Raw genomic sequence first — 17,439 nt, 5'->3', positions numbered from 1 at the left:
ATACTTTCTTATACTCTTAAACAGAATGAAAATAGTACCCACTGTCCCACACAACTCTAGGAAATCATTATGAACAGAATGACTAAACTTTGGTGTAAGAGAGTTGATACGTCAGACAACTTAAAAGCAGGTTTCTTCTCACATGCTATCTGATGCTTTAAGAATCTTGTCCCTTTCCTTTACTGTCTTTTCAATCTTTTTAAAAGGCATCTTTGTTTTTTTCTCTCTGGACTGCACCTTCCCTGACAGCCTTTTTCTAACCTGCAGATTAAAATCTATGAGAACCTGAAAACCAAATTTATGAGACTTATGCTTAAAGTAAAAATAAAGATGCCTCAAAAGAATCTCCTATACCTAAACTGTCAGTTTCAATGCAGAGAACTGTATGGCATACATTTGGGCTTTAGAGCTCTTTCATGGATTAATTCCCATTCTTAATTATTCACTGGAGAGTTGGAGTTGCAGGATAATTATATCCCAGGTAAGTGAACTATTAAACAGATTATAAAATCTACATGCACCCAGTTAAGACAGATGCCCCTACTACATACTTAACCATCTATATATATATATGTACAACATTTAAAAAAACCTATTAAACAAATACTTCATTGAAGAAGGAGTGACATGTAATTCAAAAATAAATACATTTTTGAGTATGGATCAAAAAATTTAATTTTTCTCTAGTTACGAAAGTGATTGGTCAATGGAAAAAAAGAACAAACTTATTTGGAACCTAACTAAAAATATCACTCAGTATTTTGGTGTGTTTCACTAGTATTTCTCTGTCTCTGTCTCTGTCTCTCTCTCTCTCTCTCTATATATATATGTATGTGTGTGTGTGTGTTCTGTTTGTATAGAACATACATGTTTGCGTGTTTGTGTGCATTGATACTTTTCAAAAAGTTACATCATAGGTTCTAACATCTGGCCTGCCTTTTTCAGGTAGAAATATAGTGTGAACATTTTCTACCAACAAATTTTCTTATGGCACAGGATTTATAATGGCAGCATTTGTATTCTACAAATGGGCATACTATTGTTTATAGAACTAATACTTGATTGTTAGATATTTTATTTTTTCAGGATTTAATTTTTTTCTTTTTTTGAAAACTATCATGAATGATGTTGCATGTCTGTAGTCTTTCTGCATGCCTGTAATTTCACAGAATATATTCCTAGACATAAGACAGCTGGGATAAAGTAAAGGCAAATTTGCACGGTTTTAGAAATATATTTCTAACTTACCTCCCAAAGGGGTTGTGCAATTTACACCCCCACTGCCGGCATATGCATGTCTGTTTTCCCATATCCTTATTCACATTGATTCATAGCATTCTTTTAAATTCTTGCCAATTTGCAGTACACAAATATCTTATTTATTTTTATTCTGTATTTCTTTAATGACTATTCAATTTTAACATTTTTTAAATGTTATTTTTTTGTATATTAATATGTTCAATTTGTTTTCAAATTTTTTTGAGAAGTTTGTGTAATCACTTTTCTGTGACTTGCCTTTCATCTCCTTTACCCATTTTTCCATTCAGTTGTTTATAATCTTTATGAATGGAAGTGGTCACTTATCACATATATCCTGTATTCCTCAACATTTTTGCCTCCATTTATTAATGCTTTAAAAAATACATCGTCTCTTAAATGTTCTCTTATCATATTACTAAATCTTCTGATAGATTTCCATTATTATGTTTTTAAATCTCCTTTGGATTTTCTCCCAATCCACCAGCTCTGAGGTAATGACGCATACAACATAGCAAAGTCAAGTCTTGCCAATGCCATACTTGCCATATGGAGCAACATATTAACCTCTGTGGTTCATTCTGTCAGTACTGCATCTCTGGCATATGGATATTTAAATTATTCAAATCGATGTGTCACTTTGGGGAAGAACTTTGTCTTTTGTGAGGCACACATAATTATACGATATATATGATGTCTTATAGGTACTTCATACATGTCATGTCATACATGTCATATATGTTCATAATTTAAAAATTTTGCCATACAAGGAAATGTTACTGCATGTAGAAATAAAAAAACAAGCCAGCTAAAACAATTATAATAATAACAGAGGAAATGTAGATAAATATGGCTAGAAGCATGTAAAAGATTAGTAGTTAATAATATTACTTGAGTCAGTAACTTTGGAATTTAGGTATTTAACCTCTTTAATGCCAGCTGGATCAGGGGATTTCTACTTGTGCTCCCAAGGGGAGAAAGAGCTGGACCTGGTTCTCCACTTTATCGGTAAACAAATTCAAAAACACTAGAAAAGTGCTACCCCGATATATATATATATATGTATTTTTTTTGCTGCAAAATTCTGTAATTCTATCAGTCCCCCTCTCTCTGTTGTTTAAATTCAGACAATTAAAATGGAAAACTATATTTTATAAATTATCTTAATTTATTGAGAAATCTCTACATTATATAGTTTTTTATTGGTTGCCTGGCATGTCATCTGTACATATCTTAAAAACTGAATACCACAAGACATAAATCACCTAAGTTTCTATCTCTATATTATTCATGCAAAATTCTGGGAGATTATTGATTTTTTTAAAATAATAACATACAGCTTATAAATTGTAAGATATATTTTCTAGGCAGCCAAATAGCTTCAATATTCAGCACATCTACTCAAGGCCTTAAAAAAAGCAAGTAGAAACACATTAGCATATATTTCCTGAGAAATGTAACATCAATGTGACAATAATAAAGTTCCAATAATAACATTCAATATGCATACAGCCTCCCTTCCACAAATCTGAAGTTTCCTGAATGATCTCAGAAAATGTTTTACCACACTTGAATAAAGATCTTCTTTTTAAAAAACATTTCTTTATTTTTAAATGTTAGATCTTGCTGGCAATCAAGATGCCTCCTAGTCTGCCTCCATCCAAAAATACTGCTTGATGCCAAGCAATGCAAAGCACAGAGTAATTTAAACAGAGGGGAGAAAAGTTGCGGGGGTTGGGGGAGCAAATTATTTACAACTCAGGCAAGAAAAAAATTGTAATGAAAATATAAAACACTGAAGCACATAATATGTAGGTAAATTTAACTTCATAAAATGATATGAGAAAGTTTCTGTAATCATCCTTTTCCTTCCTCATGTTGTTGTAAAGCTCAGCAAAGAAGATGACTGTGCTATTTTTAAGTCTGGAGATTTCAAAGGAGCATTTTCTTTGGGAACAGAGTCACTTTCTCTGTTTTGGCTGTGCAACTCCAAGTGAGAGTCCCTTGTTCTTCAGGACATAGTGGGTGAAATCAGTGACTTCATGCATGTGCAACATTGGAGCTATCAGAAAGTTTACCAGGAAGGGAGAGAGGGAGCTTTGCTAGGCAAAGCTCTCTATAGCTGAGTGTGCCATGCATTAACACAAAGGCATAACTCTTAATTTGAAACATAACAATAAAGCTTAACTACATTTTCATAAAAAAAAAACAACGAAAGAAATGAAACAATCGTGGTCAGATTTTTTTGACCTTGAAAAACAGAGAAAGGAGATTTGAAGGAGAAAAGTGGCAGCACATATCTCTTCATAGCTTGAAGATTCTTCACAGATGGGAGGAGAAACTGTAACAAATTAAATACCACATTTATTCTCATGTTCTCCAATTTTCTTGATTTGGAATTAGAATCAATACAAAAGATATTTGTATTTGTCCTCATATCTGCTATGCTTCCTTTCTTGCTCTGAGATCCAAAAATCTCTTAAATGCTTTGGGTCCTAGGTCCATCCAAACAACATTTGGTAACATCTCTCTGGCCCTTAGCTACTCCAAGAATGGAGGGAAACTGGCTAGGTCCTGAAAAGGCCCTTGTGTTCTGGTTAGCTAAGTGTAGGAAAATCAAACCAAACCAAAGATAACCCCAAAACAAGCCAAATGCACATTTCAGATATTCTCACTTTTAAAGATCGGAATGAGAATCAGATCTAGGTGTATGTAGATACCATCTAGGTATACACAGATAATTGGAAAAGGCCATCTAGGTAAATGTAGATAACTAGAATTAGCATGCTACAGAGTGCAGGGCTCTGAGAGGATACACTGTTATCTTGATTTCCATAGGAAGACTCAGATCTCAAGGAAGCCAGAACTCCAAGGCTGGCCAGGGACATCACCAATGCAGAATGCACCTTCACTGACTCCCAGTTGGTACTTGTTAAATATCTCCCACACAGCTTCTGAGATATAAGGAGCCTCTCTGATATCCAATTTATAAAATTAATCAATTTCTTGTTTACTTTTTAAAAAACCTATTGGTAAAAATGGTAAGAGGAAGAATATGAAGGATAAAACAGAGCAGGGAAGTCAGGATTCAGAGTCCAGAGAGCTCTCTACCTTCAGCTATCTGAATGAAACACCTTCACCAGGAAAATGGTTCCAAATCATGCTTTTGTGGTGAGTAATGGATTTGACATTTACATTACTGAAACACAGCAATAAACAAAATAAATTCCTTTCCTCATGGAGCTTAGACATTGGTGGCAAAAGCCAGTGTGTTGCTGGCAATCAAGATGCCTCCCAGTCTGCCTCTATCCAAAGATACTGCTTGAAACTGAAAAACACTAGAAAAGTGCTGACCCAAGGTAGATATATATATATTTTATATAAATATATATATATTTTTTGCTGCAAAATTCTGTAATTCTTAGAAATTACACCTCTAGTCCCAGCTTGTAGGGAGACTGAAGTGGGAGGACAGCTTGAGCCTAGGAGTTCGAAAACAGCCTGGGCCACACAGCAAGACTTTTTTAAAAAAACGAAAAACAAAAAGATTGGTGGAAGACACAAAAAATAAACAAGTAAATAAGTGGTACAATTTCTGATAGTTATATCTGTTTTTAGAAAAAATAGAGGAGGTTCGGGGACAGAGTATAAGGGAGGTGGGGTAGAGACTATTTTCGTGGGGTTCACGGATAAGGCCGCTGAGGAAGTGATGTCTGAACAAGGGAGGAGATCTCTGAATTCTGAAATGTAAGTTACAGTTAGGCTGGTAGAAAGGTCTGACATGAAAAACAGGTCGAGTGAAACAAAAACTTACACTGGATCCTAGTTAGGGTTCTGTTTTCTCCCAAAGGTTTTTGCTTGTCCTTTCTTTAACTCAATACTCAGAGGCTGATTAGACAATCTATCTTTTAGGTTGGCAAGAAGACAAGTAAATTTATATGTCTAGAGTCAAGGACTTTATGGCATACTTTACGGCATACAGTAAACTCTTTTCTTTGTGTAAGTGGATTGGGCTAGAGTAGTGAAGTATCTTGTTTCCTGATATAACTCTTCCTGATGCTCCCAAGATTGCTGCAAATGCTGACTCTGACTGTCCATGTTACTTAAAGGAATGACAGGGCTGCTAGCATTTTTCACTGACCCTGAACTCCTTCTTAATGAAACAGGAACATGTGACTCAACATAGATGGGTCCTTGCCTAAATTAAAGTGGCCAGAAGTGGTGCAAGGTTGCTGCTTTTTCCATAAAATAATCACATCCCATCTTCAGTGACAGGATAAAAAAGCAAAGACCCATTTTTCACTGGCTGACCATCAATCTCCCTAACATTGAAGAGGTAAAATTTTTAGGCTTCCTCAGTATCATCTACTAGCTACAATCTACAATTCTAATACTCTGCATGCCTCACATTTTAATATAAAACACAATCTTTCACAGAAGAAGGAGGTCAAGGCTAAAATATATATTGACTTGTCACTAAGAGGTCTGCTGCTTCCATTTTTTCTATTTCTATGTCTTTTTTTCTGTTTCTTTCTTTGTCCTCTTCTCTTTTGTTAGTCAAATTTGCCTTTGATGCCTTTGGCCAAATCTCCCTCCAGAGTTCCTGCAAACCATACCATATACTGTATATGCTCTCTCTACAAATATTTACTTTGGATCCGTGGTACCTAGCACAGAGTCTGTCGTACAGTGGTTGCTTAATAAATATTCCTCAAAAGTATGCCTTTCTTTTCATTTCCCTCAAGCATGGCTCTTGTTATCTTAATTATAAAAATAAGTTTTATAGTCCCTAGAATCCTACCTCTTTGATGAAAATTTTCCAGATGGAGCCTGCCTGTTTGTATAATTCCTACACCTGTTCAGTGGTTCACCATCAAACAATACATCCATCCTTGTCATTTATATAATAAAAACATTAGAGAAGGGAATTAGGGTCAGATTATTAGAATTAAGCAAAGGAGGTGGAACTGAGTTTTCAAATGTTCTAATATCGACAACTTTATTATTATTTTTAAATCTCTTTGTAACTCACATTAAAAGCAATTCTCAGAAAATTCCCATTGCGTAAATAATAGAACATGTTATGGCAGTCTCTGTATTCTCCTTCCCACTCTATCTTCACCCTTTTAAATGAGATTATGAATGCCTTTTCTTCCTGAGCCCAAAGTTACTATGTGAAGGGAGTTGATAATGCTCATGGAAAATTCAGTGGTACTAACAAACCAGGAAAAACGGACCTTGGAATCCACACTCTGGTGGCCACACTGGGAAGAACAGGACATGAAGTCCAAGGCCTCTCCCACTTGATGTGTCTGTAGGCTTTTATGCTGGTGGTTTGTAAACCACAATAAACCAGGCAAACTGTTCTGAAACCTACACTCCATTGGCATAGCAAATAGAATTGGAAGTTTGGTAGTTATATTATTGGTTACAAATATACAGTACCTCTCTCTGCAGGAGGATTACATATCTCCACCACACTGAACGCAGGCAAGGCTGTGTAACTTGATTTAGTCAGTGAAATTTGAGCAGAAGTGATGACTGTTACTTCTAGGAAGTAGCTTTAAGAGCCTGCGCACAGCTTGGCAAGTTCTCTGCCCCTATGATTGTGGAAGTAACTGACTCTCCATCTTCCAATGTCCCTAAGTCGCTACTGTGCCCAGAGCTCCTTTTCTGACACATGGTAGCAAGAAATAAACTTAGCTGTGTTTAAGCTCCTAACATTTTCATGTTATTTGTTACTACATCTATCTGTGTTAGCCTAACTGATACAGAGGTCAAAACTTTTCTAGCTTCTGTGGTGGCTGGAATATGAGGGCCATTTGCAGTTAGTCTGCAGTACCACCTGTGGCTTTTCAGTTTAGTGAACCATCAATCAAGCCCAATGCAGAGGAAAGAAAGAATGCTGCCTTTATCTTCAAGTATTTTATCATAACTTAAAGCTCTTGTGAGCTTTTCTTATTCCTAACATTTCAGATATTCATGATAAAATAAAATATTGTTAACATGGCTTATAAAAAATTGAGAAAGGAAGTTGAATTTATATTTTCAAAAAAGGAAATCTTTGTTTTCTCCCGAAAAAGGTCCTCCCTAGTATCCTGTAGAGTTCTTAACATTAGGTATAGAAGGTAAGAGGGGCCACCTGTACGCCCTCTGAAGGTGCTGACCTGGTTAGGCCTCCATTAAGTCTTATACTTGAATAAAGACCTCAGAGCTGCTCACATGTTCCTACAAGTTTTCTAAGTCTCTGAACATGGCATGCTCGAGATATGAAAGAATAGGAGCTATTGTGGAATATGGGTCCAGAATTTTACCTTGGAAGACTTCTCAATGGACTCTGGTACTTTGTATATTGGGGGCAATAATGACTTATGCGGGGACTGTTCTTGCAACTTCACTTAGATGATAAAGGACTCTGGTACTTTGTATAATGGGGGCCATAATGACTTATGAGGGGACTGTTCTTGCAACTTCACTTAAATGATAAAGGATTTTTATGTCTGTCACATAACAATCTCTTCTCTCCCAATTCATTATGATTTAAATATACTCCACCCTATTATCAGATGGCTCAGAGTATGAAAGGTATTTTTGTGTATTAATAATGTCTCCAGTTATAAGATGTAAGGCTAAAAATTTTGCTATCATTAGCAGCATTATTAAAGGAAAAAGCATTTGAAGTCCAAGACTTTCATAAGGGTAGCATAAAACACTGAAATCATTTTAACAGGTTTTTGTATTTAGTAATTTTTTTTTTCTTTCTTGCTTCCCTAAAAGTCATTAATAGCTTTCTGATGACAATTTTAAAAAGCCACATTTTCTAGCTACATAGGTCTTTCCTAATGTTGTTTTTCTATTTCACAGGCTCATAGCAACACACCACTGATCATACTCTTACAAATGATAGCCAAACTTTTTTCAATGGAATGCAGATAAAAAACTTGGCCAATAAGAGCACAAGATGTACTGACCTTATAAGCAATGGTGTGGTTAGATGCCAATTCAAGATGCTGTTAATGGTGCTTCAGAAAGGATATGTTTTGTACTGTTTCTTTATTTGTATTTTAAATATGATTTTAGTTTAGTACCGGTAAAATTCTGTTATACTGGAATCTACTCTTTTCCATTGAAAGCTTTATTTGAATTAAGAGCCACTCAAATAATCAATTTTTAATATATTAAGCATGTTTTTTGTGTGCACAGAATTTTAAAAAGGCTTAATTTGCTAGTAGAAAAAACTAAATACTTTGTTCACTGTAATATTTCACATTATACCAGGTAGAATTGTTTGTTTACTAGGCACTAAAGATATGTGCAATTTGAGCTTTTTTGGGAATCACAGGAAAATGCTTTGGCTTTTATTTCTGATATGGTTCAATAACATACTTGCCAGTCAGTAATTGATAGCAGTATACTGTGTTTAATTCTATTTTTTTAATTGCAATCCATCTAGCACGGTGTAGATCCTGTCAGCTAATTGGCTGCCCATCTTCCTAACCAATACTTATTTCAGCCAATGTAAAATTGAGACGTTTTCAATCAATTCTTATTCCCACATTGATTCATCAAAATATTAAGCATTAGAGCATGTTAGCAAAATGTGTGTTCCCATATTAACACATCATATCCAGAAGAAAACTGGGGGTTTGCTTTCATAACAGGGGCAATAGTAACTACAGTTTTCTGCTGACTTGCAGAAAACCTCTAAATCTTAATGGGCAAAAAAGTGAAATAAAAACCAGTCCTGACATCTGAAAATGAAGTCATAGTCAAACTATATTTCCTTAAAAATGCTCTCTTTTAGCATTTTTCCTTAAAAACTGCTATCTTTTAGCAATGTCCCTAGGTTATAAAGAAAGAGAAGCAGCAGGAGAATGGCTTGGACCCGGGAAGCGGAGCTTGCAGTGAGCCGAGATAGCACCACTGCACTCCAGCCTGGGCAACAGAGCAAGACTCTGCTTAAAAAAAAAAAAAAAAAAAAAAGACGGAGAAGTAAAGACATAGGCCCTGCCTTTTAGGGGTACAGGGTGGGGGTGGGAATCTTCTGCAGAGTTGACAGCAAGACAGATTCAGGAAGGAGTCTGTGGAAGACAAGGAAGTGATTTTGATAGACAATATTAAAGAAAAGACCTGAGACTCCTATATACCATCCTTGAATCACTTAGCTCTGCTGTGTTCCTTTTAAGCCTCTCTCAATGTTATACCCTCCACCCCATATTTCAACTAGACTGTTCTGGATTTCTCTTCCTAGATGTCCTACAGGTACCTCAAATTCAATAAGTCCAAAAACAAATGTCAAATCTTTGTTCCCTCTGAAACCTGCTCTTAACCCTGTGCCCTATGTCTTAATTCATAGATTGCCATGGGCCCTCTACTTCTGTTAGAAATCTACTCTCAATATCTTCTTGGATTCTCCCCTCTCCTTTACCCTGTCATATCAAGAATTTGTATTTATTCTATTTCTGAAAATGCTTTTGAATTCAACTATTCAACCCCTTCCTTGGCACTCATACTGCACCTGACATAGTTCAAACCCTTATCGTCTCTTTCTGGAATAGCTGTAATAGTCTCCTAACTGCTTCGAGAGGGTACGTGACTTCACAGCCCTTAATCTGTGAAACATCAGATGGAAACACAAGGATAGCTGATTGATATTAAAATAGAGTGAGAGGAACTGGAGAAATCAAGAATTTTTGAGGCAATAACATTTCTTCAAACAAACAAAAAAAACCCAGAAGGGGCTGGGGAGAGTAACTAAATCTAAGGCCTTTCGCTGACATAAAGGTCTTGAATTTTTCTTTTATATTTTAAACTATCTAATTGACAAGGGTGAATATATCCAAGGTGTATAACACGATGATTGGATATATGTATATACTACATAATGATTATCACAAATTAACACACATATCACCACCCATGCTGTACCTTGGATTCCCAGAAGCTGTTCATCTTATAACTCAAAGTTTGTGTCCTTTGACTAACATATTCCCATTTCCCCTACCCCTGAATTTCTCTTCTAACATCTTTTTACTGTCTTTGACAATTCCCACTACAAGAAACATAAGATAATAATATGAATTATGAAACATCCTGAACACTGGCAAGTATCCCTTGGCAATCTGAAGAAATATTTTCCTTTTTTGTTGAATGGAGAGAGTAATTGTTCATCCTCTTTCTCCCACCCTCCTTTTCCTGTACATGCTTTGTTCCAGCCCTACATATGGCATTCTCTCCTATAGTTCCTGAAGCAGGAGTCTCTTTAGTTCCGACATGACAGAAAGACTTCAGGCTTGAGCTGGAATGCAGGAAACTGGGAAGACCAAACCAGTGCATTAGTTAGAGACTAGAGCTAGGGAGTAGGCCCAGTACATCTTGCGGGCGAAATAGGCCAGGATAGCATTCCCAAGTTAAATCAAGACACCAGCTAATGGGTCTGGGTAAGTCCATAAGAAAAAGATTAGAATTAACCATGGCAGAAACCTTAAGCTCTAAAGATTGGAGTGGGATTGAAAATTGGTTTTGGTGTCCTTTATTGCCCTTTTTCTCACTAGGTTGAAGCCACAGGGGTACTACAAAAAGGTATCCAATGTTTATGGGCCTTTTGCCAGATTCAGTCTCTTACTAACACCACACTGCCTATCTTTCTACCTTCGTTTGTGGCTCCTTTCCATCAGACATGAGTTCTTTCTCTTTCTGGTACCTGTGCATGGGAGCTTGTTAGATCACTGTAATTTATGAGCTAGATTTCACCTTGGATACACTATCATGAGTTCCCCCCTAGGGCTTTATTCTCTACAACTGGAAGCCAGTCTTGCCCTACCTCTTGGGCAAGTTTAGAAACCCCAAGTTTCTAAAATCCAGACAAAGGTTAGTGCCTTAGCACAGTCTTTGATAATATGTGAATAGAGAAAAACAGGCCTGTCAGGAAAGCTGGTTAGGAACAAACATGGCGGAACTATACAGCTTTTGTAAACCCTAAGGGAGAGTCAATGACTGCATGGTATGTGGACCCTCTGATTGGTACATAGTTGAGGAAGAGACAGAGCAGCCTCTTGTCCATCCTTTTTTTCTTCTGGAAACCAAGGGTAAAGTCTTACAGTAGGATCTAAGATTTTGCTGTATAGAAAAAAATCCTTTCATGACTTACCCTAGGTTGGATGTTTCCTTCATCTCCCCTTTTCCTTTACAGAGCCTAATGAACAGATGAGGTAACCAGTTTATAAAAGCCACTGACATCATTAAGACACAATGAAAAATATATCTTAAGTAAACTAAGAGACTTTGGGAAACGCTATTTTAAGGCACAGCACTAGTTTATACAGACAAGTTGTATAGCCTGTATTATCTGAATGTTACATTAGGATAAGGCTTCTTTGCTTCAAATTGATGATATCAAAATTGCTTTTACACCAATAAAAAATACTGCAGGTTACCTGAGTAATTATCACGGAGTTGGGAAGTTACTTGGTTTATACAAATGCCACAGAGGTTAAAGCTTGGACCAGAGACTCATGTGTCTCCAGTATTAGCTAATATTAATAAGATTTTGATTTACAGAATTTATAAATGTGAAGAGGTTTTGCATTGTAGTGAAAAAAAAGCCTAGATCTGAAGGTAGAAAACCTTGAATGAAGCTCTGAAAACACATGTATCTTCACTAAATCTATGTTCTTTAATCTATAAAATGGTGATAATTACCTCATTAGGCTACTGTGAAGATCAAATGAAAATCTGTACATGAAAGTAATTTGTAAGCTATAACTAGCTAAAAAAATGTAGTTGCTATCATTATTCTCAAGATTGTCTTTCTCAGGAGTACAGATTAAAGAATAACTGTGAGAAATATGAAATTACTTTTATATGATATTTATGTGCTACCCATACTTGGAGACATTTCTAAAACATAAAACCAGAAAGGACTCAATTAAAACACTATTTTTTATATATGTATTCTAACTATTTAAAAATTATCTTATGCTTTATCTCCTGTTCAATCCTTTTTTATTGTTTTTATTTTATTTTTATTTTTTATTTTTAGATGGGGTCTAGTTCTGTCACCCAGGCTGGAGTACAGTGGCGTGATCTCAGCTCATTGCAACCTCTGCCTCCTGGCTTCAGGTGATTCTCCCACCTCAGCCTCCCAAGTAGGGTTCAAGTGATTCTCTCACCTCAGACTCCCAAGTAGCTGGGATTACAGGTGAGTGCCACTACGCCCGACTAATTTTTGTATTTTTAGTAAAAACGGGGTTTCGCCATGTTGCCCAGGCTGGTCTCAAACTCCTGACCTCAAGTTATCCACCTGCCTCAGCCTCCCAAAGTGCTGGGATTACAGGCATGAGCCACTGTGCCTGGCTCAATCTTATAGCAATATGCTTTATGGGTAGACCTAGGATGACCCAGGCCAAGCAGAAGGAAGCAAGGTCATACAGAAAAGTTTTACAAAGAGTTGCTTTGCTTTCTTTTCTGTTTTTGAGCACTGGTTATTAGAACTTCACCTTATAGTAGCAGAAATCACCAGAAACAGAGAGGTGTCAGCCAAAGGCAACTGGACTGGTAAAGTCAAAGGAATAAGGTCAAAGGGTAAGGAATCAGGCCAATTTACAAAGAAATGGGAATAAGACAGGCTTAGAGTGGGAGTCCTGGATTACTGGATAATAGTGGTCCTTGTTTTTAGAGAGTTTTGGTGAGTTGGGGAGGCTATAGTCCATTGCCCCCAAAAATCTTGTTTCCCTTGTTCAAACCCCTTCCAGGGTTCCATCTGTATTTATAATATCCAAATTATTCTGCATGACAATAGATTGAACCATTTGAAATTACCAATATGTAACCACTGCGACTTGCAAAAATGTCAGTTACGTATGTCTAATTAAATACAAAAAGCCCCACACTATTAAGAGCGTAAACTTGGAGCCAGACTGCCCGGGTTCAAGAGCTGGTTCTGCCTTAGGTTGCTTATATGATCTGGAGCAAATCACTTAACCTCTCTGTACTTCAGTTTCCTCATCTGTAAAAATGGAAGAATAATAATAGTACATCCTTCAAGGATTTTGTGAGGATTAAGTGAACGAATATACATAGGGTGCCTAAAACTGTGTGGTACAGTAAATGCTGAATAAATGTTACCTACCATTATTATCATCCCTCCAGCTTTATCTCCAACCATTTCCCCACCTGTCTTGACTTTGTGTTCCACAGGTATCAACAATGTATCATTTCTTGAACATCTAATGTAGATAATTACATTTCTGCTTAGTATGCGCCTTCCTATCTTTCTTTACCTGGGTCATTCAGCAATGCTTTTCTTGAGTATTGATTATTATACTAGGCTTTAAAGAAATAATGGTGAACAAAATATACACGGTTTCTGCCCTTATGAAGATCACAATCTCATGGGAGAAACATCTGCTGTTTAAAGACTGTTGGTTACTACCCATTTGGACAAAGACTCTTTCCCTTAGCCATGTCCCCTCCAAAGCTATCCTAGGCAGAGTGAATCATTCTTCCTATGTATTAATCATGTTTCTAGGAACATACTTTTATAGTAGGAGGGCACTTGTTTCAATTATGCATTTACATGCTGTTCCTCCTTCCAAAGCAGATTGTGAACTCATCCAGGAGAGAGACTATATATCCCTCTTCTCAGTGGTTTTAGTGTTGAGCAGAGTTCCTTGGCCGAACTGCTCTTAATGGAAGCACAATCAGTCACCAGCTGGTTGTACTGGCCAACCAATTACCCAAGTTAAATCTGTGTGGGAGCCACCTTTCAAACTTAAAAGAACAAAATCTAGTTTTAACTGCTTGTTTAGGACAGGCCTCTAAAGCAGCTGGGGTGGAAAGGAGTCTAATCATATCAGTATGCCATTTAAAAATAATTTTTCATAAATGACAAAGAAAAACCTTAAGATTATAAAACCTCGTGATGTTACATTTCTATTTCACCCTTTTAATTTTGATAAATACTGTAAAGGAAATTAAATTTATCTTTAAAATTTGAAACTTTATGTTTTATATAAAACTCTACCATTGACTGGGATATTTCTTGTTCTGTGTTTAGTTTTTAAAGCACAGCAGACTAATCAAGTCACAAAATATTACATAGCATGAAACTTTTCTTTGGGTATTCGAGCTGTTATTATACCAACACAATGAAATATTTTTAATATTCATTTACTTTTTCATGCTTCAACTTCATAGGAAAATGAAATCAACACAGGAAACATTCTTTTGTCCTTTCAAGTAAGAGAAAAGAGATACTTAGGAACTGATGTATTCCTTTAAAAATAGAAAAATTATTTATCTATCATCACAACTTAGGAAGAGAGAAAAATTATTCCTGACATCTTAGTCAAACCCTTCAGCTATCATTAATAATTAAGGATACAATTATTAATCAGAGGTAAAAAATAACATCTGTGATTAAAATGCTGGTCTTTAAGAACAAATTTTGGAGTTGAAATATATTTTTAATAACTATCAGCTACATTTGATGCAATCTTTTATACCGAATTTTGTTTATAGGCTTTACAAGAGTGCTGGAAATGGCAGACACTAAAGAGAAACTAGTTGACTGATGGGAAATATGTAGAATGTAGTTTTGTTACATAAATTTGTATTTAGGGAACAATTATCACATAAATGGAGAAGATACAGATAACAAATTTTTCTTGACATGGTCTTGCTTCAACTTTCAATTTTTCAAATAGTCAAATGTGCTTTCTTTTTTATCTCAGAGATACAGGTAACTGTTTTTAAGACCTTGATAATTACGCAGTACCTTATAAAATTTCTGCCATTTAAAACTGTGAATAAACAAATATTTTTAAAAATATTGCCTTTACTAACCTTTTTTAATTTTTCAAGTAAACCAGCCAAATTCATCATACTATTATCATTTATAAATATTTAGAAATAAGTCTTGAAATAGCTAACAGAGTAATTTTGGCTGTTACTTGTTTTTGCTGCTGCTGCAAGTCGAATTTTAATAGTTCAGACAAAACTTTTCTGTTTTTCTGTAAGTCACATTATCAGATTTTCTAGCATTGTTTGCATACATTGTTTGCATATCTTCATGATAGTGTTTTTCTCCTCTAAAAGGAACACTTTCTGAAATGAAAGCCAGGAACTTATTGACTGACTTATCTCCTACAGTCACTTTCAAACTTACCAATTTATGATATGCACTTTATCAAGCTAGATAACCCTTTGCCCAAGAACATACTAATATTTACTTTTCAATAAAACTGAAAGTTACAGTATGACAAAAATCCCAACTTAAATACCATGAACATCTTCTACAATGACTTATACATGTTAGGAATCATTTTGGAAACTACATATGAGGACACATGCTTTGGTTATTTAGCAACAGGCTTCCCTCCATACAGCACCCTTTCTATCTGCCCACAGCTCTGCTCTCACCCGCTGTACATTCAGTCTCTGTTCCTGATTTGTTCTTTATTTCAGTTCTCTACTAAGAGGAGCCTGAAGTCTATCCTCAATTCCCATCAGTTGGTTTGGGCTCAGATGACCTGACAGTCCCTTTTCACCAGGCGCTGCCATCTGGGCTATATTCCAAATTGTCAGCATTCTTTTTCCATAAGTATACCAACCATCCTCCAAACCTCTACCCAGAGATCTGTATTCCCCATAGATTGTCTGAGGCCTCTTGGAGATCAACATCAACTTGAATTGGACTAAAGGGTACCTGTTTCCTCAGACACTAGGCATTAGATTTTGGCCTGATGGTCTCCTGTCCTGGGATCTAGGCCTTTTAACAGTCAAAGTAGAGCGGACCTTCCTTCCCTGCCTCCACCTGTTTCTAGCACACTCTTCTCCCATCCTCACAGCAGAACCTGCTGGGGTTAAAGTTCTAAGTCTAAATTTCACTAGAAAGACTATAATGAAGGAATTTTTGTTTTGTTCACTGACGCATCCCAAGTTCCTAGAATAGCTCCTGCCACATAGTAAGCACTCAATAGATTAAATGAATACATAAACTGAATGCCTTAGCTGTATTTTAATTTTAGTTGCCCCTTTTCAGGAATTTATTCTTTCTTATGGAAATTTCTTCTTTCTTTCTTATGGAAAAAGATTGAGAAATCACAGCCCGTAATATCAGATGTGATATTTGGCTTAGTACCAGCTGCCTATTTTGGTTTTATTTTTGGGAATTGGGTAATTTTTAACTTTGTGAAGATGCCCAGCATTTAGATCCCAATGCCGACAACAAAGTATTTGGTTGTTTCTTTAGAAAAGACAATAATATTGATGATAATAAAAGTAACTGCTTATTGCATATTTACCATAGACACATACTTTAGGGACATTTATCTCATATAATTCTTGCAACAACTTTATGAGATGGGTAACGTATAGATGAGATTGAGAAGATGCTGGACAAGTAGCAAAGCCTGAATTTTAACTGGATCTGTCTGACAGCAAAGTGGTTTTAATTTACATGTCTGGCTACTGTAACAAGGAGTATGCATGATACTAACATGGCTAAACAATGATTCCTAGGCTCTTAACCTAATAACAAAACTATTAGCTAAGAGCACATCAGAAAACAAATATAGATTATTTTCTGTTCTTAGCAACAAATACCATAATGGCATATGATGGCTGCTCAGTTACTATTACTGACAAACTAAAAGCACTCATCAGCATTATTTATAACATCAGTTATGTGGAGAAAAGATATCTCACACACCCAAAAAATAAATACATTATTGATCTCATCTTTCCTATTGGAAGAGAAATTGAAATATTAGAAGAAAAATTGAAATAATGTAAATGTTAAAATTAATGTTCTACATTTTAGATAAAGAAAGCTTAAGGTAATTATCATAACTAATATTACTAATGCTAAAGCTCATTATATGATTAATATTAACCAACTATTGTCTGTCTCCACTGAAGATCACAGGGGAAAAAATCTTATGCTACAGCAAAGGATTATTAAGATTGACAGGGAAGAACTCAATAGCTGTAAAATTTATTCAATACAGAACAAGGTTGTATTAAGGAAGGTTGATAAATCTCTAAACCTTAGAGATCTTTAAAAATAAAATCAGCAATCAGCCATATTCGATGGCTTAATCTAAAGCCCAAATAAATGAACAGTTGAGGTCTTTCAATTTCTACTGCTAAATGCTAAATAATCCTACAATTTTGAACTTG

The 17,439-nt window shown here is 35.8% G+C and overlaps 1 protein-coding gene across 13 annotated transcripts in view; it reads right to left on the bottom strand.

Moving 5' to 3' along the window:
• The window catches only part of FER (FER tyrosine kinase), a 461,370-nt gene that overhangs the window by 47,360 nt on the left and 396,571 nt on the right, over positions 1–17,439 (bottom strand). The gene's annotated exons all lie outside the window — the stretch shown is intronic.

Source organism: Pongo pygmaeus, chromosome 4 (assembly GCF_028885625.2).
Source record: "Pongo pygmaeus isolate AG05252 chromosome 4, NHGRI_mPonPyg2-v2.0_pri, whole genome shotgun sequence".
NCBI classification, from domain to species: domain Eukaryota; kingdom Metazoa; phylum Chordata; class Mammalia; order Primates; family Hominidae; genus Pongo; species Pongo pygmaeus.
This window is presented reverse-complemented; position numbering and strand designations above follow the sequence as displayed.